The 27,054-nt window shown below is 40.9% G+C and overlaps 1 long non-coding RNA gene across 2 annotated transcripts in view; it reads left to right on the top strand.

The window, feature by feature from the left end:
- LOC104680198 overlaps window positions 1–26,438 on the top strand; it is a 30,578-nt gene extending 4,140 nt beyond the window's left edge. Inside the window, exons 2-5 of one of the 2 annotated variants that reach the window (XR_004056215.1) lie at window positions 1,339–1,450; window positions 1,821–2,020; window positions 5,326–5,378; window positions 25,451–26,438. This is a non-coding gene — a long non-coding RNA (uncharacterized LOC104680198). Of the gene's footprint in view, window positions 1–1,338; window positions 2,021–5,325; window positions 5,379–25,450 lie in introns of both variants that reach the window. The other variant, XR_004056214.1, reaches the window with a different exon arrangement.
- The last annotated feature ends 616 nt before the right edge of the window (window positions 26,439–27,054 follow it).

The following is a 27,054-nucleotide window of genomic DNA, read 5'->3' as shown; positions in this document are numbered from 1 at the left end:
GGCGGTTTCCTCCTGCATTTGGAAGGAAGTTGCAGGGGCAAGAAGGGGGGTGGGTGGTGGAGAGGTGAGTGTGGCTGAGAGGATGACACCAGCGGAAACAAGGGAAATAGGCTGGGAGGAGGGCCAGATGCGCAGGGTGTGTGAGAGTGAGCTCAGGGAGAGGAGAGGAAAGGCCCTTTCCTAGTCTGTGCTGATCTGGGAGGACGCATCATCTAAACCGGAAGAGCACATAACGGAGAGTCAGACAGACCTGCTTGGGGTTCTTGCTCGCTGGTTTTAAGGCTTTGTGACCTTGGTCAATTTACTAAACCTCTCTGGCCCACCTTCCTCTTCTGTACTGTTTACTGTATGGTCTGTTTTTTGCTAAGCTCAGGTGGTGATGTTGCTCTCAATACTCCATGCCCAGCTTGTTACAGAAGGAAGAATGCTGGTCTAGGAACAGGAGATCTGGGTGGATTTTCTGTCCTTATTCTTCATCAGCTCTCTGACCCTGGGCAAAACTAAGAACTTCTGTGACCTCCAGTTTCTCAATCTGTAAAATGGGTATAATAATACATACCCTTTTAACTTCACAAGGTTTCTGGGAGGCTCAAAGAAGATCAGGTGTTTGAAAAGATTTTGTGAACCTAAAAGGATTATACGATGAGCTGTTCTTGATGCTGGGTGAAAGGTGCAACTGAACACACAATACTGGTGGGCTGCTGGGTTCTCACTCAGGGATGGCAGAAAGGTTTCAGTTTGTGAGCCAGCTCTCATTGACTAGGAGTGGCTGCCTGCACCTCCATCTGGAGAAGAATCTTGAGCTTTGGCTGGGTTCTGTGGGAAAGAGTGCTGGTGTTGATTATTAATGTCTGTCATGGACAAAGGGGTCGAAGAAGTGGTTCTTGGATTGTGCATTTGCTCTTTGTGCTCCAGCCTAGTGATTTCTAAATTCAGTTGCTCATTTAGATTCTCCTGGTAAAAATGCCCCATCAGGCAGATTTCCCATTTCATAGGCCTGGATGAGACCTAGGGTAAAGGCAAGGAATCTTCGTTTTTTAAAGAAAGCTTTCCTTGCTGGTTATTTTGATAGTTGTGCAGGTGTGGAGAGGTGGGGCAGGCATCGAGTCACATGGGAGCTCTGGATGAGTCGCATGGAGCTCTGAGCATTGGAAGAATGGAGCACAGAAGAGTTAAGCAACTTTTCTAGACATGGTCATAAGTTTAAAAAATGTGGATCAGGCCTGTGGTTTCTAGTAGGTTGCCTAACTCTTTCTTCATTAAACAAATGGGTTGTATTGTCTGTTCTGATGATTCTCCCACTGGCTGCAGGCCTGATAGTTTTTCCTTGTGGTTCAGACAGCTGCTCCAAAAGGGTCAGATGCTGAGATCCATTGTCCACCCTGGCTCCTGCTCTGAATCGACATCAGTTTGCAACTAGTAGTTTCATAAATCAAGAAAAAGAAGAAAGGTAAATTAATGACTGTGTTAACTAGAGGGGCTCTGAAAATTCTGCTTTACATCTACTTATTTTGAATTTCGCTTTTATTATAATGAACTTTGAATTCCGCTTTTATTATAATGAACTTGCAAACACAGCATTGTAAAAGTATATGCACCTCCCAAAGATGCTGGGAAGCAGTTGATATTTCATCATTTAAGGTTGTGCCTGCAAGTAGCAGAGGTGCAGGAGGAGACAAATAAAAGGGATGCCTGCATCCTATTTCCATGAATTTCTGTCCTCTGAGCTGAAAGACAATTGACAAATTGGCTAATAAGACCTTGAAGAAAGAAGATACTTTAACCTTTAATTGAAAAATCCCCATTCCTTCTCATTCAAGAAGCAAAAGAAGAAACTATCATGATGGACACTCTGGTGCTAGCATCAGTCATTTTGATCACAAGACGTGGACCAGCCCACCTTGGAGCTCACCGTGGTGGTGGCCTGGTCCTCACGCAAGTTGTAATGGAGCTCTTGGAAATGGCTGTAGACTTTGCTGAGCAGGAGCAACTATGTCTCTGGTTCTTAAGGATTAAAAAGGTAAGGTTGCAGTTCTGGATGCTGGCATTACTTCAGGGCGACACACACACACACACACACACACACTCAGTACTGTAAGTCATCCTTTCTCTCGTATGGGGAGATGTGTACTTTTTTTTTTTTTTTTTTTCTTCTTCTTGAGATGAAGCCAGACTGAAGAAGAAAGAACAGAAAAAATCACAGGCCCACAGCTTACGTGTCATTCATACAGGCAGGACTCAGGGCCTCGGCTTCTGCCAAAAGAAAAAGACAGTCTGCACACGATTTCTTGATAATACATAACGATTTCTACAGCAGCAAATGCTTTTAACTCTGCCCCATCTCTGCTCCATGAGCCTTGAAGGCATTGGAGTTTGAGACCGGTGAGTCAGACCTTTATCTGCCTGTACTTTCTGATAACTCATGTAAGAATGAAAACACACACATACACACACACAAACACAAAAAGACAAACACCAAACACCAAAGCATTCTGATATGAAACTCTGGTGCCCATTTCTCTGAGGCAGTACATCATTTTAAAGCTTTTAATTTCTAGAGTAAGGAGTACATTAGTTGTGCCAGATGAATATTCAAATTCCAGATACTCCAGGATTTATGCTGATTCTAACTTTGAGGGTTACACTTTTGAGTTTAATTTTGTCTTGTTTTAAGCATGGGAGTGAGGGGAAATACAGGAGTGCACAAGTAGGCAAAAGGGCAGGCATGATTGATGGCCATAGAAAGTCCTGACAAATTTGTAGTCAATATTGTTTGTCTAGAGAGGCTTGTGTGACAAAAGAAGTGTCAGCAGCCACTGAAGTCTCATTCTTCAGGACCCGGCCTCCGAGTTAGAATAGGGGGCTTGAGTGAAATACCTGTCATGCTTAATTGGAAAAATCACTCCAGATGAGTGAGAGAGGCTGACAGTTATGCATTACGGAGAGAATTTAGTGTGTCTTACAAGGTTGATACAGGCACCAAAAGTGACTGACTTTAGCTTTTCCCTATTAGGAAGGCCACTGGAAGGATAAAACCCAAGAAAAGAAGCTACTTCTTGCTTCAGATTCACAAGTGCTTGTAAAAGACTTCCACCTTCATTACTTTCATTGTCACTCTGGTCTTAACCTCAATTCTTTTTTTTTCTTAGGTTTTCATTCTGTCCTTGCTTTCTTAAATACCAGGGACAATTTCACTGGGCATACAGTGGAGGAAGGGAAACGGTAGACTGTTACTCATTCTCTCTCTGTCTCGCTCTCTATCCCTTTCTTTTTCTCTCTCTCTGTCTCTCTCTCTCTCTCTCTCTCTCTCTGAGTGTGAATGTTTGCCTGTCTTTGTGGAATTGGTCATGAACATTTCCAGCCATTGCTTCCAGTGCACAAAGGCTAAACTCACTTTATCATTTGGTAATTTGTTTATCTGTCAGCATCTCTTACCCTGAAATGATGAGGCTTTGAGAGAGCTGTGGTTTCTCATCCAGGTGAGGTCTGAGAGCCTATGGTTCTATAAGGGCTAGAGAGTTTGAGAGGGGAGATGGATAACTCGTTCTCTGAGTCCCGGGAGCCTGCTGTTTCAGGGCTAGCACCACCAACATTTAGACCCGTGGGTGCAATTTGGTCATGGGTCTCTTGAGTTTAATTTTCATCTTCCTGTTGTGTGTCTCAGCATTTTTCTCTGTAATTGCATAGATTTTTGAGAGGCTGAGGACAGCTGCTTTGGCTTGAAGCTTCTGAGCCTGTTTGGCCTCCAAGACTTCAGCCACCAATTTGTTATACAGCAATGCTTCCTTTGTGTTGTCCCTTGGTGATGTGTTGGGGTTGGTGGCATTTATGAAAAGGATGTGGCCTTCAAGGCTGCGTAATTCCAAACTTGCATAATTCAGGCCATATCCTGAATTCAGTCTTACAGTTCATTTGGCCTACTAGCCTTAAAGTTCTTTGATCCTCAGAAAGAATTTAAATTTGAGGCACTTATATTACTTCACATTTTGAGTGTGAAGAGACTATATGAATTTTTCATATTGCACTATTTCGAAATTGTGTAAAATATGGCCACATTAGAATGTTCTATTGGGGTTTGTGACTGTTAACTCTCACAATTCTTAAAAGTATAATGTAATTCATAGAGTGAAGTATTCTAAATCCTACGCGTAGAAATGTGAGTCTAAATCTTTTGTAAATGAATGGGTAAGCTAACAAGACTTGGAAAGTATTTTGAGGTAAATGTTAGGGCTATTATTAATATCTGTATATGGTGCAGCCTGAAATGCCTCAGTAACAAATTCACTTAATTGAATTCAATAAAGATTTATTTAGTACCTACGAAGGGCCAGCCCAGCAGAATAGTAGACATTGGAGCTACCACAAGGATCAGGAATTGAAGTCAGTGAATTGAACTCGAGGACCCAAGAATGGTAAACTCAAGCCAGCCATGTGTGACCTTTGACATTGCAGAATGTATTTATCTTATTCTCTTACCTTTTAAACTTATTCTTTCATGAAGAAACATATAACACTGCCAATTGGAGTGAGGAGAAAAGTAAAAGTATTTAAGACATTTTTTGAGAATGTCCAACGGCAGAATGGAAAGTCTCTATGAATTTTTTTGTTCAAGTTTTAAGCATAACACTTTTAATTTTCGCTATTGAGGCTCCATACCACTTCCTAGCTGTGTGTCTTCGAGCAAGTCATTTAACCTGATTGTGCCTTCATCTTCCCTTCTGTTAAAAATGAAGAAAATAAAGGTGACTGTCATTAAGGGTTGTTTCAGGGATTGAGTTCACATTTGTTAAACTCTCAGAATATCCTGACATATTCTAAATAAATGGTACACTACTTTCAATAAATAATATCTTTAAAAAATGTCCTCATCTGTTTTTTTATTTTTTATTTTTTTGGTTTTAGTATGTATGGTATGCTTACGCAATGGGATATTTGTCTGTAATATCGAAGTCTTTCAATAGCAGCTCAATTTTCATTGTCTGGAATGGCAGACATTCTGGTCCTTGTCCAGAAAGTTTTAGAAGGTGGAATTTAATGTATTCTGAATACAGAACTCAATCCAGATATCAAATTGCCTTGGTGGGATTTACTTCTCTGGTTAAAGTATGATGCAGGTAAAGTTCCAATCCTGATTAATGCAGTTGTGGTCAAAGTTTAATTATATTTTGGAAATATAGTATTTAAGTGGCATCTATCACTTAAATACTATGATAAATGCTGAGCCCTATGGTGGTATTGATGGACCTGAAAATATGTTTTTTCAAGTGCTTTCACAAGTGAAAAAATGTAGCTAAAATGTTATTTCTCTATTCTATTTAAAATTAGGTTTCTTGGAAGAACGTTCATTTTCTGAAATAAACATCCCGTTGAGCCTGGTGGTATGTATAAATATGAATTCACTAAATGTGGGTTTGCTTAAAAACAAGATATACCCAATGAACTTTGCTTCCTTTTTTGATAGAGTGGGGAGACTGGTGGGGAGGGGAAATTCCACAGACAAATGTGTCTGGATTTCAGGAAGACGTTTGATAGAGCCTCTTATGACGTCCTTGTGGGAAATATGAAGGTATACAAGCAGGGTGATAGTGAAGCTAGGAGGCTTTGTGGCCAGTTGAACAGGGATATGTGAAGGGTACTGAATTCCAGTGGGTGCCACTTGGGAGGGAGGCTTCAGGGCTGTCTGTGGACCTCACCTTTTTGGCCATCTTGACCTGAGGTTTGGATGATCTCAATAGTGCGGAAAAATTAAGAACTCAGAACGAATAAGAATGTGAAGTTTAAATTAAATAAATCCTTCATTTTAGTTCAGAACTTTAGTGTGCATTTGTGCTGGGGGAAGATCTTACTCTCTGTGGGAGAAAGGCGAGGGTTTTTTGGTGGCTGTGGTCACCACGCGAATGACCAATGTGATACAACTGCTGTAAGAATTAAAGATGCCTTTTAATTCGAAATGATTTCGGTAATAAGGAGGCAGTAGTCCCACTCTGCCCTGCTATAGTCAGACTACATTTAGGGTGTTGTTCACTGCTAGCTATCGCATTTCGATTTTGTGGGGAGAGCTGCTACACAGCTGGAGTGAACCTGGGTAGTGAAAGGCCTGGAAAGCGACTTAATCAAGGAACAGTTGGAGGACCTGGGGACATTTTAGTTAGAGAAGAGCAAGCTGGGAAAGTGGACTAGTGACCTGATATCTGGTTTCAAATATTTAAAGGAAGGTCAAGTAGAACAGGGAGCAAACTGCTGCATCATCCGGTACCAAATATTGGGTAACAGGAGTGATTTAAGCAATGAGAGCTGTTAGATAATAGAATGATTTGCTCGTTGTTGGATGAATTTAAGGAGAGGGAACAGGAAGGCTGTTTAGGAAAGTTGTGGATGCCATATATCCGGAGGGCTGAAAGCATGGGCTTGGGAGCCGAGCAGATTGATGCTTGAGCGCTGGCCTTTCTAGTGGCTGAGTGACCTTGGGCAATGCATTTAATATCTCCATGATTCAGGTTTCTCATCTATACAATGCAGAAAACAATAGCACCTTTCTCCTGAGGTGGTTGTGAGGCTTTAAATGAAATAATTCATGTGAAATGCTTCTATTACCTGGCATTGAGTTAATAGTCAATAAATGACAGGTATTGCTATGACCAGTCCTGATGTGAGGGAGGGCTAAAATAGACACTTTCCTTCCCAAATCTTATATTTCATATTTCTGATCAATGTAAGGATTAAAAGGGACAAACGTATCTAGGTTATAGCCCTAGAAAGCCTTTAATTGCTTTTTTCCCCTTTGTTCTACTCAGTGCTCCTTTCAACTTCTTGAGGGGTACATCTTGGGGAAGAAGTGTCAATCTTCTTTTTCTCAAATACATGTAATTAAAACTAAAGTGGCAGTGTACTTGAGAAGGTGCACTCCATTCTGAGGACCCAGGGAGTGTGCTTTTGCTCATGTTCTTGAGAAATGGTAATCATGTTATGCAGAAAACCAGAAAAGGATATGCCTAAATTAAAATTGTGTCAGAGATTTTTATGCCTACCAATTTGTTATTGTTTCTATGCCTTGTGTTAATATGAGTTGAATAAGTATTTAAATAATTGTGCAATTAAAAAGAATTATATTCATTATTAGAGGAAAAAAGGCAAATGCAACAGAGGAGGCGTAACCACACAGTATGTTTTTATCCAACTTCCTGGTCGAATCCTGCCACAGTTTGCTGACAGTACACCCACGCCACATTTTTTGAGAGAAAAAACCATTTCCAGGAGCCTAGCTTTTCTTCATCCTTTCCCACAGCCACCTCCTGCCTCTAAAGTGCTTGAAGACACAGTAGGAAGGCACCAGGGGGCATTCTCAGACCATCTATTGTCAAGGAAATACAGCTGGGAAGTACAAAACAATTCTCCACTTTGGCCAGTTTTGGATGAAGTGGTGGTTTCTAACACACACTCAGAAACACTTGGAGTCTGAAAAGCTGCCATGCTAAATAAACTGCCATTCAACCTTGGGGTATCAGCAGCGACATTTGACTGAGTGACCCCAGTTCACAGGACAATCAAGGTTGTCCTCAGAAGCTGGGCAGGCAACATGGGCAAGCAGAGAAACCTGCCTGAAAATCCAGAGATGTGGGGATCTTGGTTCTAGCATTAACTGCTTTTGTGACCTTCAGCAAATTACTTTGTGCTTCAGATCTTAGTTTTCTCATCTGTTAAAAGGAAGATACGAAAGAATACATGAAGATCATTTTGAAGTCTAACTCTTGGTGGTGGAATTCCTTTCTTTTTTTGCTCTCCCCTTCCTTCCTGATGAAACTAAAGGAGAAACTGGGATATAGTAATACTGTGTTTGGAGTAGGTCTGCTCTGACCTTCCAGTGCTGAAGAGACAGTCTCTAAGGACTGGCAATGCATGCTGCTCATTGTGAGTTGAAAGCTGAGCAGCCAGGCTTTGAGTGGCTTTCAAGTTTATTCAGGCTTTTCTGACTTGGGCATGTTTACCTTCATAGTTGGAACAGCCATGGGATGTATACAGTCTAGCATCTTGGAACATGGACTCTACACAAGAATTCTGGAGAAAAAAATATGACATTTTTAGTGTTAAACAGAGATATTATGGAACATAGGTTAAAATTTTGCATGCATTTTTACTGTGAAAAAAGACTTTAAAAATGTAGGGTCTGTAGTTGGATGCTTTGGGTTGTACTCTCGTATCTCCTAAGATTAGAATTATCTCTTTGTATTATTTGGAGTGTATTGGAGGGAAGTTTTAGGAAAGCTTGCCCCTTGGGGTACGTTTTGAATGTATCTCAGGCTGGGTTCCCTTGAAGCAGTGCCTGAGGCAAGCATTCAGCTGCATGCAATTCCCTAAGGGCATGGCATATTCTTTAGGGGGAAAAAACCTGCTAATAAGTGAGAGAAGCAGGAGAGGAAAGGGGAAAGAGCTGTACAATGATGTCCTCTTAAGGAATGTGATCTGATTCATTGTGTGCGTGTGGGTGGGTTCTGATGAATAATTCATACACAGAATTGACCCACCTCGAGGCACGGGGGCTGGAATTTTGTACACCCATATCAGTTGGTCGTCATTTACAGATATCCATGGGCGAAGCCTGAAAGGCGACAGTCTTCAGTCAGGAGGCAATTCCCCAGAGAAAGGAACAGTTATAAGCTGTATGTAGCCATGGTGTGCTGGAGTCAGCTCAACCACAGCTCACAAGCGCTGACTGCACAGCACTTCCCAAATGCCCGTTCTGAGACTTCACCCTGACAGCTTGCAGTCGGCCATGATGGAAGCATTACGTCATGAAAATCAACAAAAGCTACAAATCCCAGGCCTTACACTCCTGCAGGCAGCCAGATGTTAAACGTTTATCAGCACGGCCCTGGCCAACCTTCTCTGCAGTGAGAGGCTAGTGTCCTAGCTGGTGAAGGGAATCGGAGGAGGGCACCAACAGCATCTACTACATTGGAGGTACAAAGGATTTGCCCACAAATGATCTTCCCAACTAATTTGTAAGTTGGCAAAGCCATTCCTTTAGGGGTTGCCTTTCCTAGCCAGAAGAGGAGATGTATACACTATTGAGAATCATAGAACCAAGAATCCACCACACTCCAATCTAAACAACTGATTATGTTTTGTAAGTGCAAGAGAAGAGCAGAGAGGAGGTGAGGAAAGAGTACGTCATCTGAATTACCTGCAGTAAGGGGCAAGAAAGGGCTCTGTTATATTGCCTAGGGACAGAATTTAAAATAGCTATGATGCTATAGTATTTTTTTGAAGATTTTTTTTCAGAATTTATTATTTAAAACACTGCACTTGACTGAGATGATTGATAGACTTTTTATTGTAAAATATTTATTAAGGAAAATTTCAAATATACATAAAAGTATATCTACAGCTAATGAAGAGTGTAATAAACCTTCACATACTCATCCCTCAGATTCAAAAATTATTAACTTATAGCCAATCTTGTTTCATTTATGCCTCTACTCACTTCCTTGTGGGAGCATGGGAAGTTTTGGAGACTTAGTTAATTGAATAAAAGTTGATTGTGGCTAGAAAAAAGCCAGAGGCTGGGTGTGGTAGCTTACGCCTGTAATCCCTGGACTTTGGGAGGCCAAGGCAGACAGATCGCTTGAGCCCAGGAGTTTGAGACCAGCCTGGGCAACATGGTGAAACCCTGTCTTTACTAAAAATGCAAAAATTGGCCGCACACGTTGGCTCACACCTGTAATCCCAGCACTTTGGGAGGCCAAGGCGGGTGGATCATGAGGTCAGAAGTTCAAGACCAGCCTGGCCAATATGGTGAAACTCTGTCTCTACTAAAAACACAAAAATTAGCTTGGTGTGGTGGCACGTATATGTAGTCCCAGCTGCTCAGGAAGCTGAGGCAGGAGAATTGCTTGAACCCGAGAGGTGGAGGTTGCAGTGAGCTGAGATCATGCCACTGAACTCCAGCCTGGGCGACAGAGTGAGACTCCGTCTCAAAAAACCAAACCAAACCAAACGAAAACCAAAACCAAACAAACAAATAAATGCAAAAATTAGCTGGGTGTGGTGGCGTGTGCCTGTAGTCCTAGCTACTTGGGAGGCAGAGGTAGGATGAACACGCTTGAGCTTGAGAGGTCGATGCTGCAGTGAGCCATGACTGTGCCACTGCCCTCCTGCCTGGGTGATAGAGCAAGGTGCTTTCTCTCTCTCTCACACACACACACCAAAAAAAAAAAAAAAAAAAAGACCGGGAGCGGTGGCTCAAGCCTGTAATCCCGGCACTTTGGGAGGCCGAGACGGGCGGATCACGAGGTCAGGAGATCGAGACCATCCTGGCTAACACAGTGAAACCCCGTCTCTACTAAAAAAATACAAAAAACTAGCCGGGCGAGGTAGCGGGCGCCTGTAGTCCCAGCTACTTGGGAGGCTGAGTCAGGAGAATGGCGTAAACCCGGGAGGCGGAGCTTGCAGTGAGCTGAGATCCCGCCACTGCACTCCAGCCCGGGCAATAGAGTGAGACTCCGTCTCAAAAAAAAAAAAAAAAGAAAAAAGAAAAAGAAAAGAAAAGAAAAGAAAAGAAAAAGGCAGATCTGGGGAATTTACCAAGGACTATGGGAAATGATTTGGCAGATGGAAGACACAGCAGCTAATGGACCACTTTCCTTAACCTATTAGGATTTACTAGGAATCATTAGAAGACACATGAAATGCATTACATGAGACCCGTATTCTGATTAACCTCACAATTTTTATCTCCAGCTCTTCCTAAAATGAAGAACCAGTGATGAAAAGAAGAGTTACAAAGTTCCTATAAAAGGAACTCAATACTTCTTCACTCTCTGAATACTTCTTTTTCCCCTGGGCTTTCTCTTTCTCTTTAGGTAGACAAGAGAAAAGTGTCAAGACAATTTCTGAGTACAAATTCTAAATGATATTCCATCCTAAAGCAAGGCATGTTGCCACCATAACAAGATAAGGATCTTAATTCTTATTTGATGGGCAAAGAAATGTTATTAGAAAACAGAAGCAAGCTTGGACGTTCTTGTGATAGGTTTACTGGACTTACAGTGATGGATTATGGCCTATATACAATATTCACTTTTTTTTTTCTCTTTCCTTTCACAGTCTTTGTTGATTTGAGATAGGAGATGGCTTCTGACATTTTTCTAAGAAAACAGGTTCCCTTCTCTGCTTTCTGACCATTCTACTTTCCCTCTTACTGGTTGCAGTTCCAAAGATAACACACATGTGAGTGCTTGACAATCTGGAGTTGAAAGAAGTTGTTATGGGCCTCAGGAAGACGATGTTTGAAAAATTAATTAATTTGTATGAATTAATAAACTAGGGAAAGTTTGGTTCAGTCGTAATATATTTATCACTAGAACCTTCTACCAAGGATAGTTGGAAGTAGACAAATGACTTGAAAAATTAGACCACTGGGAGCTTCAGAAAGCCAGTGCTGAGGGAAGAGTAGATACAACAGCAGAGAAACAGCTCTGTCTAGATTATTGTCTAGCTAGTTTCTTTCTTTCTTTCTTTTTTTTTTTTTTTTTAGACAGAGTCTCACTCTGTCACCAGGCTGGAGTGCAGTGGCACGATCTCAGCTCACTGCAACCTCCACCTCCCAGGTTCAAGCGATTCTCCTGCCTCAGCCTCCTGAGTAGCTGGGACTATAGGCGCGTGCCACCAAGCCCAGCTAATTTTTTTGAATTTTTAGTGGAGACGGGGTTTCGCCATGCTGACCAGGATGGTCTCAGTCTCTTGACCTCATGATCTGCCTGCCTCAGCCTCCCAAAGTGCTGAGATTACAGGCGTGAGCCTCCGCATCCAGCCTTGTCTAGCTAGTTTCTAATAAAGTGGCTGAAGCTACTTTATTGGAACTGCCCAAGAAAGAGCCTTGTCCTTTGTTCATGTGGGGAACCTCAGAAAGAAGCTCCCGAAGCTATAGACAAGTGCATGAGCTGTTTATTGACAGAGGGTTTTCACTTGCCAGTTGCATGGAAGAGGTTGTTGACAGGTTGTGGATAGAAGGCAGAAAATAAAAGAAAGCATTCTTTCCTAAGGGATGGTTATGAGTGAAGATTGGAAAAGGCTGTGCAAGCATCGATTTCTACAACTCATCTCTTCTAGCTAGTAAATCTTGAAGATGAATTTAAGTTTAAAACTGACCATAAGCTGGCTGAATTTCTGTTGAGGTTTTTCCACAGTTATTGGGAATCAGACTTAATTCTTTCAGTGGATTTCTTGGCCTCTTTATTGGAACCCACTTTTCATTGTTTTTTTTTTCACTGAAATGTCATGATGTGAAAGTAAAAGCAATTTGCAATCAAGGTACATGAATATTTCTGACCTCTTATAAAACAAAAAATAGAGTAGTATTGAACATGTGCATGTATGTGTGTATATTAGCAGAAGCTGAATTTTATTTTTTAAAATAGACTTTTTTTAAAAGACTTTCTTAGAGCAGTTTTTGGTTCATAGCAAACTTGAGAGATATCCTATATATCCCTGCCCCACACATGCATAGCTTCTGACATTATTAACATCCCCCATCAGTGTGGTACATTTCTTATAATTGATGAACCTACATTGATACACCATAACCACCCGAAGTCCATGTTTAGACTAAGGTTCACTTTGGGTGTTGTACAGTCTGAGTTTTGACAACTGTACAATGATATGTATGTGTAGTATCATATGGAATAGTTTCAGGATTTCATTTAAAAATACCTTAATTCTTATATAACTTTTATTCTCTCAGGCTGCCCCTAACTTGTCCCCAGACCAAGCATGGTAACTGCATGTTACAACATGCATGTAAGTTCATGTTATAAAAAGTGCAATTAGATCATGAACTTTTGTAAGAGAATATACTTGGTGAAATCGAGGGGAAAGAATTTTTAAATGCAAAGTTGTTACCCAAAGCAACAAAAACCACTGGCAGAATGAAAATGTTAGTGTTCACTTAGCCCAAGTGGAGGGCTCCTTAAATTCAGGATCATTGTTGGGCATTGATTCTGAGTAGAAGCCAACAGACAATGGGTCTTCACTCTTTTATAAGAACCTCCTTTGAGCTCCTTCGGTACTTCTGTGACCCAAGTTCTTTCAAAAGGAGAAAACATAATCACCTGGGAATAAGTGCCTATCAACCTGATTCATATTAGCTTGTCTTTCAGGTAGAACAAGCACCAGTATCTTTACTTTTCCCCAGTGGCATAATAAATGGGATAATCTCAGGTAGCCTCCGTGACCAAATTCTAAATCTTCTTTGACAGTAGATATGTGGCAATGACTTTAATCACCCTAAAATATTAACTGTGCAATGAGTTTATGATCTAAAGGCTGAGTGAAAGGAACCCAGATTTCTAATTATGCACCTAATTTGTTTCAACAGGGATAAAGGGGAAATAGAGGATTAAGATTAAATGAAAGATAGAAAAATGTAGATTAGGGAAGTGTTGGAGTATTAATTTCAAAAAGCATATGGTTAAACACATGTGAAGTGCTACTGAATGTATATATCAGTTCTTTTGTCCATTGACAAGTGTATCAGTGGGATCCCCACATGGCACAGGGCAGCACGTGAAGGAAGAGCCTTGGCTCTGAGGATCACAGAACCAGGCGGAAGCACACCTGGAACTAGAGCAGATGCATCCAGTGCCTACCCCATGAGGTTGCTGAGAGGACTAAAGGAGACAATATTGTGTGAAAAAAGTACTTTGTGAGCTACAAAGCTCTAGCTACATACTAATTGTTATTTTAATATAAGAATTGGTACTTATTCCTAAAGATCTTGTGATAAGACTCACATGAATGAAGCAAACTACATATAATTAAATTTTAAAATTTTAAATTGAATTATATAGATGGATGATTTCTTTCTTTCTTTCTTTCTTTTTTTGAGACGGAGTCTTGCTCTGTCACCCAGGCTGGAGTGCAGTGGGGTGAACTCAGCTCACTGCAAGATCTGCCTCCCGGGTTCACGCCATTCTCCTGCCTTAGCCTCCCAAGTAGCTGGGACTACAGGTGCCCGCCACTGCACCCAGCTAATTTTTTGTATTTTTAGTAGAGACGGGGTTTCACGGTGTTAGCTAGGATGGTCTCCGTCTCCTGACCTCATGATCCACCTGCCTTGGCCTCCCAGAGTGCTGGGATTAAGGCGTGAGCCACCGTGTCCGGCCTAGATGGACGATTTCTACAGGAGATTAGGGAGGAGAAAAATCCAGGTAAGCTGGAGTGCTTTGCAAATGCTCAATGGAAGAGAAGAGATTTGAGCTTGTCTTTGAAATGTGAATGGAATAAACCAGGAGAATAAACCAGTGGGGTAAAGTGTTTCAGGCAGGGAGAACTTTAAGACAATGTAGGTAGAAATGGAGAAGGTGTGTTTTGGGACCTGTGAAGAAACAGTATTCATCCATTCATTCATTCATTCATTCATCCATCCAACAATCCTTTATAGGCGCCAACTCAGCGTCAAGTGCTGGAGACACAAAGGCAAAAAACCAAGGTCTCTGCCCTCAGGGAGCTCAAGTCTGGTGCACACATGTTGAAAGTGCTGAACAGGACAGCTCGGGTGGGTGCAGATCTTCAGGAAAGCTATTCAGTGAGGACAAGTGGACTTGTACTGTGTGATTATGGTTAAGGAACGTGAGAGGAAACTTGTAAACCCTGAAAAAACACCAAAGTGAAAATTAAGATTTAATTTTTACACTGTTATTAACATAAAATTAGGCACATTCATATTGTAATAAGTTTATTTGAACAGATAGCAATTCATGAATTGGGTAGCACCAGACTGTAAGCAGTTCAGGGTTCCCCTGAAGGTGTGAAAAGATAAACTTTTATAATGTGTTTTTGAAAACAAAACAAATAAAAGATGTCATTGGTTAAAGTGGAAAGTCCCTAGCTAGAGGTGAGTTGGCGGTTTCTGATTAGTTAAGCCTAAGTTTTGTTTTACTGTTTGCAGTGAGTTAGGTTTCTGTTTGCTTATATAACCCAAGGTGCTGGAGCCATCTCAGCCTAATGGCTTCCCAATTAATTGTTTTAACATAGTCCAGCTCCTGACTATCAGTGGGCCCTTGGATTTGTTGCCTAACTTTTCCCATTGTTGGTTTCTTTAAATGAGGGAGTCAGGGTAGATGGTATGGATAGTCTGTGTCCTTCCTTGGTGTATTGCTAATGTGAGGATTTGGGGTGCCCAGTATCAAGGGAAAAGGGGAAGGGTAAAGAATTAAGAGTATAAAGAAAGAAGTGCAGAGAATTGAGAAAAGCTTAGAAAACAGAAGAATGAGAGAGCAAGGATCAGTGGGTAAAAACCACAAAAAGATGATTCCAAAAAGAATAGGGAACACACTCAAATTAGACGACAAAGACGGGGGAGAAAGTTGGTCCCGTCAATAGTGGGTGGCAGCTGCCATGGAACGGAGGCTTGAATGCCTCTCTTCTACTTGATAACTGAATGATGTCGGGCAACTCACAGCCTCACCTGGTTGGTGTAAAGGTTTCCGAAGATAATACACCAAGAAGCACCTGGCACGTACTAGGACTCAGCAAATACTCAAATACATTTCACCTAGGAAGATGTGATATATTTTAACTGTAAATACAAATAATTAATGAGGGTAAAACTAATTAGTGTATGAGTTTAATATAAGGGACTGTAAATAAAGCAGAGCAAACGGAAGACTGGGTGGGGTAATGGTGTGTGCTAAAAGGCCAATGTTTCAAGATACTAAGGGTTATTTATTGTTTTTCTTCATTCTCCAAGGCAGTGATATTTACTGATGAGGTAAAGCTAATAAACATCTATTTGATTTTCCTGCCAGTAGCACCCTGACATTGCCCACCTGCTGTTTCCCCCTCTGAGGTCACTTAATTAAGGAGTATTTTTTATGTGACACCTCATTAGGTTCTCCAGGATGCCATGTGTGGGAAGCCATTCTGCAAGAGCCCTCATATACCCTGCACGTGCTAGGGCTGCCTGGAAGAAACACTCCTAACCCAACAAGACCCTGCATTTAGCAGCCCTTTGAAGGCGAGGTCTGTGTGGCCACAGGCCTGGCTCTTGGTCCAAATAGCAGCTGCCGTGGTTGTCCTTTGGGTTGAGACATGACAGTCATGAAGAGGTGTGGGTTTGAGGGATAGCAGATCATAAAGCACTGTAGCCACAGAAATGGTTTGGTAATTTATGTCTGTGTGACTGAGCCAAGGGGCTGACAAAGGAAGAGATATTCTATTCTAGCATTTTATATAAGACGGAACTAGAGATCTATAGATGCTACAACTTGTGGGCTGTGAAAAGCAGGGCTTTTTTTTTTTTTTTTAATTTGAATTTTAATTGGATTGTTTTAGCTGAAACTGGAAGTCAGGAATTGAATCAATGTCTCCAAACCTAGTTTAAGTAATACAAGAACCTATTCAACCTGGCTGTGTCTGGAAGGCTTGGACTTGAATTTTTTATTTTATTAACAACTTTATTCTCTGCTATTTGCCAAGCTTTAGTTCAGGCATTTTGCTGAGTTGAGAACTATGGAAATTTGTTGTAATTGGAGGGGAAAGAATCACATGTGGTTTCTTCCAATCCTTTTTCCAATTCTTTTTTTTTTTTTTTGTTCCGAATTCCATGGGAAAATTACTCAGAACGGTTATTTTCTCCTTTAATGATGCAACAATGCTTGGTTTAATTTGCCTGTTTTTATTTTCTAGCTGCATTATAATTACATTTTCCCACATGACTTATTTTTTTCTTCCAAATTAGTAGATATAAAATTCTGATGGTTCTTTAGGGAGCTAATCTTCAGAGATTCTCTCCTTGGGCTATCCTTTGTGTGGGAATAGATGATGCTGGACAGTCAGGCCCCTGCCTGCCTGCTTAGTGGCAATCCATCACCCCAGGCCTTTTAATTAGCAGTTGCAGGTGAATCACTAATTGGACCCATATTTGCATACATAAGCCAGAGATTTGCAGGTTTACAGTTATAAATCTTAGTCATGCAGGCAGGGCAGAAATGTTAGCATTCATTCCTCATCCCTTATAATTGCCTCATCAGCTCTTTACAATGGATTTTCCTATCTTGGTATTTGTAAGTTGGTGAAAAATGACTTGCTTTATTAATTTGTTAGAAAAAAAGAGGTGTTTTCTGAAGAAGAAAGGAGTAAGAAAAAACAAAGAAAAAGCATTTAAACAGGGCTCCTTTAGGCAGCAGCTGGGAGACATGGTGCTTGAAAAATAACAGCTGGTTTAATTTTTTTATTGCTTTGAGATTTGTGTGTGTGTGTGTGTGTGTGATGTTAGCATGGTGAGCAGTAGCAAAGAGAAGGCTCTTAAGGAGTTTATACTTTTCTGAGACAGTGCAGGCTTCCTTACCTTGAGCCTACATTGACTCTGACCTTCAGGAGCCTGAGGAAAATCCAGGCTTAATGTTGGATTTAATCAAAGCGTCAGTCTATTTTCAGAACTCATCTTAATGGAGTGGTCCTGGCACATGATCAGAGATGATGCTGTGGGCCTTCAGGTGGCTACTTTGCTGAGCAAGGTTTATGATCCTCAATCTGTCTAGAGGCAGGGAAGCTCCCAGCTTCTGGTAGTTTCTAAGAACATCCCAACTGGTCATTCAGTTAAGGACATTTCAACCATAAATACTTTTTGCCAAGGAACTGCATATGTCAAGGGCTAGACTTCTCATGATACAAAACCTACATTAATACCAAGTCCTCAGTCTGCCACACAGCAGGATGGAAGTGCAAAGGCGACTGGTATGACGAATGTATTGGCTTAATTAAAGAGAAGGCTCTAAGTTATGTATTTAGTTTCATACAAGAGAGAATATCACTATTATTTTTACGGCCATGATCATGGGCCACAGGGTTCTTGGATCAATCCAGGGTGGAGAACTATCAAGTAGGTATGGGCAGTCATTACAGGCCTGTCTGGCTTAAGTTCCCCCCAGGATACTTTCTTATACCAGGCCCCAAAAGCCCACTCTTCCTTGCACGTAAGTCAGCTAAAGTGGCTTATATTTTTATTTGAGATGATTATAGTCCTCCAATTGGACCTTGGGTGACACTGCCTCTGCTTCTCTCCTTGCTGACTTCAGGGCTTACTAATGGCTGCACTGATTTTATTTCTCAGTCTTAGAGACTGCCTCCTTTGATATGGCATGATGTCACTTTTCCCATCATTATGTAGGTAATTACGTTTTCCTTCTCCCAGTCAAGTTGATTTTGCACTGCATATTCCAATTTATCTCTCCTCTCCCTTCCTAAAGAAGTGGAGTTCTTGCTTGCTGGTGATGGAGACAGGGGAAGCAGAGGGAAAGGAGAAAATTTGCATTGTGTATCAGCTTTTGTTGTGATATACTGTGTAACAAACACCACCAGATCTCAGCATCTTACATAGCCAGACATTCATTTTTCATTCATAGGTTTGTGGTCAGCTTTGGTGACTTCATTTCAGGCTTTGGGTCAAGTTCATGTCTGTTCTATGTGTCTACTTGGAACTTTTTCTTCTTATGGCAGAGAGCAGATAGAAGTGCGCACAGGAGACCAAGTCAAACTATACAAGCACATTTAAAGTGTCTGCTTGGTTGTGGGATACATTACATCTGTTCTCATTGTTCTGGTCAAAGTAAGTCACATGATCAAGGCCAATATTAATGGGATAGGGAAGTATATTCTTCCCACAGAGGAATGGTCAGAAAGGAGTGAGTGTATCAATAATACAACCTACTCTTTATGGCTGTGTTTCAATAGAGAGTTTTGAAAAATTTAGCAATTATCAGTCTCTGGGAGTAGTTCTGGGCCCTAAAGAATTGGGAAAGAGAAAAAATAAGATTTATAATTTGTTGTTGTTATTATAAATGGGGTCATATTAGCTCGTTTTCATGCTGCTGATAAAGACATACCTGAGACTGGGCAATTTACAAAAAGAAAGAGGTTTATTGAACTTACTGTTCCATGTGGCTAGGGAGACCTCACAATCATTGTGGAAGGTGAAAGGCACGTCTCACATGGTGGCAGACAAGAAAAGAGAGTTTGTGCAGGGAAATTCCCCTTTCTAAAACCATTAGATCTTGTGAGACTTATTTGTTACCATGAGAACAGCACAGGAAAGACCTGCCCTCATGATTCAATTACCTCCCACTGGGTCCCTCCCATAACACATGGGAATTCAAGATGAGATTCGGCTGGGGTCACAGCCAAACCATATCATTCCACTCCTGGCACCTCCCAAATCTGGTGTTCTCACATTTCAAAACCCAATCATGCCTTCCCAACAGTCCCCCAAAGTCTTAACTCATCTCAGCATTAACTCAGAAGTTCACAGTCTGAAGTCTCATCTGAGACAAGGCAAGTCCCTTCCACCTATAAGCCAGTAAAATCAAAATCAAGTTAGTTTCTTCTGAGATACAATGGAGGTACAGGCATTGGGTAAATACAGCTGTTCCAAATGGGAGAAATTGGCCAAAACAAAGGGGCTAGAGGCCCCATGCAAGTCTGAAATCTAGAAGGGCAAAATGATCTCCTTTGACTCCAGGTCTCACATCCAGGTCACACTGATGCAAAAGGTGGGTTCTCATGGTGTTGGACAGCTCTGCCTGTGCCTTTGTAAGGTACAGCCTCCCTCCTGACCGCTTTCATGGGCTGGTGTTGAGTGTCTGCGGCTTTCCCAGGCACACGGTGTAAGCTGTTGGTGGATCTACCATTCTGGGGTCTGGAGGATGGTGGCCCTCTTCTCACAGCTCCACTAGGCAGTGCTTTAGTGGGGAATCAGTGTGTGGGCTCCAACCCCACATTTCCCTTCCACACTGCCCTAGCAGAGGTTCTCCATGAAGGCCCTGCCCCTGCAGCAAACTTCTGCCTGAGCATCCAGGCATTTCCATACATCTTCTGAAATCTAGGTGGAGGTTCTCAAACCCCAGTTCTCGACTTCTGCACACTGGCAGGCTCAACACCACATGGAAACTGCCAAGGCTTGAGGCTGGCACCCTCTGAAGCCATGGCCCAAGCGCTACATTGGCCACTTTCAGCCATGCCTGGAGTGGCTGGGACACAGGGCACAAAGTCCCTAGGCTGCACACAGCATAGGGACCCTGGGCCCAGCTCACGAAATCACTTTTTCCTCGTAGGCCTCCAGGCCTGTGATAGGAGAGGCTGACATGAAGACCTCTGACATGACTTGGAGACGTTTTCCCCATTTTCTTGGGGATTAACATTTGGCTTCTCGTTACTTATGCAAATTTCTGTAGCTGGCTTGAATTTATCCTCAGAAAATGGGATTTTCTTTTCTATTGCATTGTCAGGCTGCAAATTTTCCAAGCTTTTATGCTCTACTTCCCTTATAAAACTGAATGCCTCTAACATACTCAAGTCACCTCTTGAATGCTTTGATGCTTAGAAATTTCTTCTGCCAGATACCCTAAATCATCTCTCTCAAGTTCAAACTTCCACAGATTTCTAGGACAGGGGCAAAATGCTGCCAGTCTCTTTCTTAAAACATAACAAGAGTCACCTTTGCTCCAGTTCCTAACAATTTCCTCATGTCTGTCTGAGACCACCTCAGCCTGGATTTCATTGTCCATATCATTATCAGCATTTTGGTCAAAGCCATTCAACAAGTCTCTAAGGAGTTCCAAACTTTCCCACATTTTCCTGTCTTCTCCTGAGCTCTCCAAACTGTTGTAACTGCTACCTGCTACCCAGTTCCAAAATTGCTTCCACATTTTTGGGTATCTTTTTAGCAGTGCCCCACTCTACTGGTACCAATTTACTTTATTAGTCTGTTTTCATGCTGCTGATAAAGACATACCTGAGTCTGGGTAATTTACAAAAAGATAGAGGTTTATTGGACTTACAGTTTCACATGGCTGGGAAGACTTCACAATCATGGTGGAAGGTGAAAGGCATGTCTCACGTGGCGGCAGACAAAAAAGGAGAGTTTTTGCAGGGAAATTCCCCTTTTCAAAACTACCAAATCTTGTGAGACTTATTCACTATCATGAGAACAGCACAGGAAAGACCTGCCCCCGTGATTAAATTACCTCCCACTAGGTCCCTCCCATCACACAGGAATTCAGGATAAGATTTGGATGGGGACCCAGCCAAACCATATCAGGGGTCTTTCAGAAATGCAAGTAAATTATCTGAGTGACTTTTAAAGTTATTTTTGGTTTCTGGACTTTCTTTTCCTGAATGTAATATTACTCTAAAATTGGACTACATAGATCCCTTGGCTTTTACTGGTTATACGCATACTGATTAAAATTTGGTGCCAGACCTCTGAAGAGTTTGAAGTAAATTATTACTGCTACTCATTTGTTTGCAAATATTCTCACTCATCTGGTAAGTCTAGGTTGTTTGCTATCATGCCTATTTACTCCTTGGAGAAGGGTGTGTGATCTTTATTGGCATATCAGTTTGGATGTCCCTATGGAGTTCTGCACAGCAGACCATTGGCAAGATTCTGGTTTATCATAAGCTTTATTTATCACACAAGAAATGCACAACTCTATGGACATATTGGATATATGTGCTATCCAAGGTTCTTTTAAATCAATGCTATTTGACAGTTTTTCCCAAAAATGATTAACCAACTTGAATCAAGAATTCCCCAATTATATTTAATTTCAAATATTCAAATATCAAAATATTACCTTTCTGTATATTTTTCAATTTGAAATTACCTTGTATTGAAGAACTGGTTAACACTGCCTACAAATGAATTTCTGCTACACTAAGTGTGAATAACAGCTGACTCTGAATTGGGCTAATTGTGAACTAATTCAAATTGCTATTTCACTGTGGGGGGTTGAGGGCAGGTGAAACTTGTCTTTTCCTCCTCAGCAAATTCTTTTTATAAGAACAGTGATACTTTGGACATGATGTTTATTTCCCATGAAGAACCCACATTACTTGATAAGTAGATTTGTTTTTTCCATCAAATAGTCTATGTTTCAAATTAAAACAGCTTCTTTATTCTTTTGTAGTTATTTAGTAAAATGATGAAGTGTAAATAAATTTTCGTGAGTCAGTTAGATCTAATAGTCAAAATAGTAGGTTTTGGACTCATAAAAACCTGGGTTCCTTCCCAAATCTACTCCTTTGATATGACATTCTTGGTGAATTTACTTATGTCTCTGTGCTCAGTTTCTTCCTCTGCAAAATGTGGTTAATAATAGTAACTAATGCTAGGTGTGGTGGCTTACACCTGTAATCCCAGCTTTTTGGGTGGCCTAGGCAGGAGGATCGCTTTAGCCCAGGAGTTAAAGACCAGCTGGGCAACCTAGTGAGACCTCATCTCTACAAAAATTTTAAAAAACTTAGCTGGGCATGGCAGTGTGTGCCTGTAGTCCTAGCTGCTCCAGAGGCTGAGGAGTGGGTATTGTTCGAGCCCAGGAGTTCAAGGCTATAGTGAGCTATGATTGCACCCCTGCACTTTCACCTGGGCCACAGAGTGAGATTAAAAAAAAAAAAAATTAACTATCCAGCAAGGTTTGTTGTGTGGACTAAGTGAAGTTATTGCAAATTACTTAGCATAATGTTTTGCTCATAGTAAATAATAAATATTAGCTATTAATATTATTTGTAACAGTGTTATTAGTGTAATGGATAATGAATGGATATGTGAACCTTAGAGACAAACACGTAAATCATTTAAGGTAAAACTGGCCTGGGGTTTCAAATATTCCTTTTTCTTTGTAAGAAAAAGAAGAATTTTTTTGAAAAATCAACACTGAAAAATGCCAATTGTAATTCATTAACTGACCATTCTATGTCAAATAATTTTTTTGATAGTACAAAATTTTAACTTTTTTCTTTTTTAATCTTTGCTGAAGTTATCTGGAAACTCTATCTGGGACTTTTGAAGATATGGGAATTGCAAAAACTCTTTGTGCTTATTCATGTCTTATCTATTTACTTTTATTCTGCACTCATCCCTATCATTGAAATCAGTGGTTCTCAGCCCTGAAAGTGCTTTATTTTAATGTTTTTATTTTATTGTAAATTGACAATTTATAATTGAATATGGATGTACTGTAGAATCACCTGAGAAGCTTTTGAAAATTCTGATGCCTGAGCCCCATTTCTGAATATTCTCATTTATTTGATTTTATGTTGTTGAGAATCTCTGGACTAGATCTCATTTTTGGAATCTCTCAACCACTTCCTTCTCTCTTCTCTTCACTGTATGATCAAAGTATCGCCTTCTCTGCAAAGCCATCCTTTTCAGCTAGGAGGACCAAGGTTACATTGCAATTCCAACTCCCAAATCTCAGTGGATATAAAGGAACAAATAACAATGCATGTCCATCCCACAGGATTGGAGGGGTTCTACTCCCTGACACCTTCACTCCATATGTCACTGTCACATTTGCTTAAGGTATTTGGGTCAGAATTGGCCACCTGGCCACACCTAACTTCAAGGAGAGCGAATATGCCAGTGTCTCATGTTCCCAGAAGGACAAACCAAAACGTCTGTGAGCTCCCACATTTAATGACACCATGTCACACTTTGCTTCCCTCTTCTGAATTCCTGCTGCACTCATCTATACCGTATCAAGATCAGTCACTTCATTGTATGCCATTTTGAATTTTAGATCTATTTTGAATTTTCCAAGGACAAGACCTTGGAAATCATGTGGTCTACCTTCCTAGCTGACTTTGGTCCTTAAAATGAAGAAGGATCCCAATTTGTTTATTTTTAAACAAAATCATTAAAACAACAAATGTTGTCAACTCATTTTTATTTTTTTTCTCAGTGAAAGAAAAACAAACTCATAGTTGGAATGGAGAGCTACTGGGAGGAAATGCATTTCTGCATCTAGCTGCTTCAGAGTGCATTCCTTATTTAGATGGGGACTCATGTGTCATAGCACATTTCTGAAATGGTTACTAGTTTCTATTTGGTCTTGTGCCTACTTGTACTTTAGTGACATTAATGGCTACAAAGGAAGTAAGACTTTTGGAGAAAATGATATTCTAGTCATTCCAAAGTTTTATTGAATACATTTTTTTTTTTTTTTTTTTTTGCCATGAAATGGCCTTAGGAGATCTGCTGGCTGATAAACCAGACTTGATAATCACATCATGTGTATGGCAGAAATTATGCTTATTCCCCAGCGAAATAAGATTTCTCAGGTCTCGGTGGAGGCAGATGAATTTATCATTCTGAAACAGCAGGGTGGGTCATAGCCTGGGTGGCAAGCTTTGTAAATATTAATGGAGATTCCAAATTCCACTGTGTCTGCAGTAATTTAGAAGCAGTGTTAGCAGCGGAGGGTCAAGGGCGAAAAAATGACAACAAAAAAATTATGTGGGTGGGATTTGGATCTCTTTACTGTAAGAAAAATTCTTCTTTTTTGGAAAATTCTTTTTGTCTCTTCAGTGTCTGTGGCCATCTGAGAATGTCTACATGATGCCAGACCATACTTTACTCTGAAAATCCACCAATAAGGTTATTTGACCTCTTTCTCTCTAATTTCACAGTGTCAGTCTTTGAGCTGAATAATTTCAAACAGATTTGACTCCCAAGAGACCTTTTTCTTTGTGGAGCAAACCATGAAGAAACACTTGAATAGTGGGTGAAATGACGAATACTCTAAACCTCACAAACTATTAGGAATCAATTTCCCAAACATCATACCTAATTATTCTCCCTCCCCCATTTCAATTCAGGAATCTCAAGGTTAAGGAAAAGCAGCTGAAAAAACAGTATTCTTGGTTGGGTTCGTGTAATGCCCATTTTTCGTTTTTTATAACTGTAGGATAGAAAGGAGAGAAACTTCTAAAATCTGCCCCTTTAATTGCCAAAAAAGAACACTCAGAGAAAGAAAAGTTTGTGCTATTATGCAGAGATCATAGTGTTGGTGGGAATCATAGAAACTCCTCTTGTTTAGTGGTTCTCAAAATGTGGTCCTCAAGGGGATACCCGGGGTTTTCTGAGTTGGGAGGGACGGAAGAAGGAAGGGCAGGTGATTCAGCTAATGTGGTGGCCCCATGGCCAGGAGGGAGAAGTGGATTCCACAGAGGCTTCAGTAGAAGGCAGAGAACTTGCAGGTGATGCGAAGATGTGTTTGTGAATAATCACACCGGGTATGTCAGTGCTGTCCTAGTATTTGTGCCTGTGGAGGTGCAGAAGCAGCAGATGATGGTGAATGGAGGGCACTTGGAATCAGAAGGCAGGAATAGGTAGTTTCAATGCTCAGTGGGGTGGGTCATCTTTGGACCATTTCAACAGGTCCAAGATGTGTAGAACAAATAGTTTAAGAATTATGCATCAGTCTAGGCCTTGTTCTGCATGTAAAGTTATTCAAGACAGTCATCTGAGATAACTTGAAGACCAAGAATAGGTTCCACATCCACACTTTGTAGCAAGTTTAATGGTTGAGCCCCTTTAGAGTCAAAATTCGTATATAATATGTCATATCTATCATGTAATTCCTGTTGAAGTCTAAGACTCCATTTCTTTTGTTAGGTACATTGAAGATGAAGAACAACTGATGTCAAGACACGTTTTGGTTGTAAGGGATAGAAGTCCAACTCCAACGAGCTTGCCAGGGATGGAACCTGCTGGCAAACATAACCAAACTGTGGGAAGGGCAGGGTATGGTTAGCCTCAGGTTTCTGGAAGCAGAGTATACAGTGCTGTGCCGTCCCTCTTCTCTCTGCTTCTTTCTGCGTATTGGCCCTATCCTCTCAGTGAGGCCCATGCGCGGCAAACAGCAGCCACAGGAAGCTCCAGTGTCAGTGCCTCCCACCGCTTTCCAGAGAAGCAGCAGCCTCTTCGTTAGCTCCGTATCAAAGACATCGACGGGCAGGACTTTGTGTGACCCAGTTTGGGTCACGTGTCTTTATTTGGGAGGAAATGGATACAATGACGGCAGCCCTCATGGAACCTCATGTGTAGAAGGCCAGATTTCCTCTCTCCAAAAGTGAAATGTCACTGTCCATTCAACTGATGAAAATCTTCCTTTTCAACAGGAAAACTACCGTGATGTTATCTGTTGGGTTTCAGTTTCTTACAGCAGCCATCTTAAGAATTAAACTGGTATGGATAATCTGATTATGAACTCCTTGAGGGCAGGGACCATATTATATAATACTTCTGTGTTCTCTGCTTTTCTTAGCAGAATTTTGAAAATGTGCCAAGTGTTGACGTAGTTTGATCACTTGTGAGAATGGAGGAGGAACCCATAATGTTAATAATTAATGATGGTTGTTGGAGTTACTTACCCAAAACCTTATGAACTTAGCCTTCCCTAGCAGATTTAGTTTCATAATTTGTTTGGTATAAGCAAACTCTAAAAAGGGATTGGGGAAAGTTATGAATTGAGTAGTTGGGGAAAAGGTAGTTTGCAGTTTTATTTACATCTTAGAGCCTGACATTTTTTGTTTGCCTTGGAGGGGGTGCTTTTAAACATTCCTCTTTTGAAAACAATAAAATCTTAGATTTTGGATAACAGGTATTTCTGCACTATATACCTCACTTAAGATTTTCCAGGTAACATTTAAAAGTGCCTTTTATAGTTTTTCATACCATATTGTAGGGAAGGCCGTGGTCATTTTTAAAACTTAACTATGCTCAATACCTCCTCACCACTATAAAGTAAGGTCGAATGTTGGTTAAAGCAAAGCTGTCTGGAATCACCCTGTCAAAAGTACTGATTTATAATCTTGCTACTCACATTTCTTACTGTGGTGCCCTCCCTCTTGTTGGCTCCTACATCTTTGAAGTACAGGGGGAATGAACTAATATGGTAGCTCCAATATGCAACTAATCCTGCCAATGATGTCTCCCCTGGAAGTGTTTGAGAGAATAATTTCTTTTCCCAGTATGGATTTATGTAAACATTTCTTCCATTCACGAGTAGCACATTAATGCCTAATTCTGGAAAAAATACAAAGAAAAAACCTTTTCTGCCTGTCTAGACAGAGTCTTGTTAGTGTATGTCTGATCATATGGGTACTCATGCCGGTAATATTAATTGGTGGGAAATGAGCCAAGAAAAGACAACCCTATCTACCAATTAAATTTACTGAGCTTACAGGGTGGTTTATAAAGTCAACATGCTGGGCAAG

Source organism: Rhinopithecus roxellana, chromosome 3 (assembly GCF_007565055.1).
Source record: "Rhinopithecus roxellana isolate Shanxi Qingling chromosome 3, ASM756505v1, whole genome shotgun sequence".
Taxonomy (NCBI): domain Eukaryota; kingdom Metazoa; phylum Chordata; class Mammalia; order Primates; family Cercopithecidae; genus Rhinopithecus; species Rhinopithecus roxellana.
Note: the sequence above shows the minus strand (reverse complement) of the source record. Positions and strands in the feature narration are given on the sequence as shown.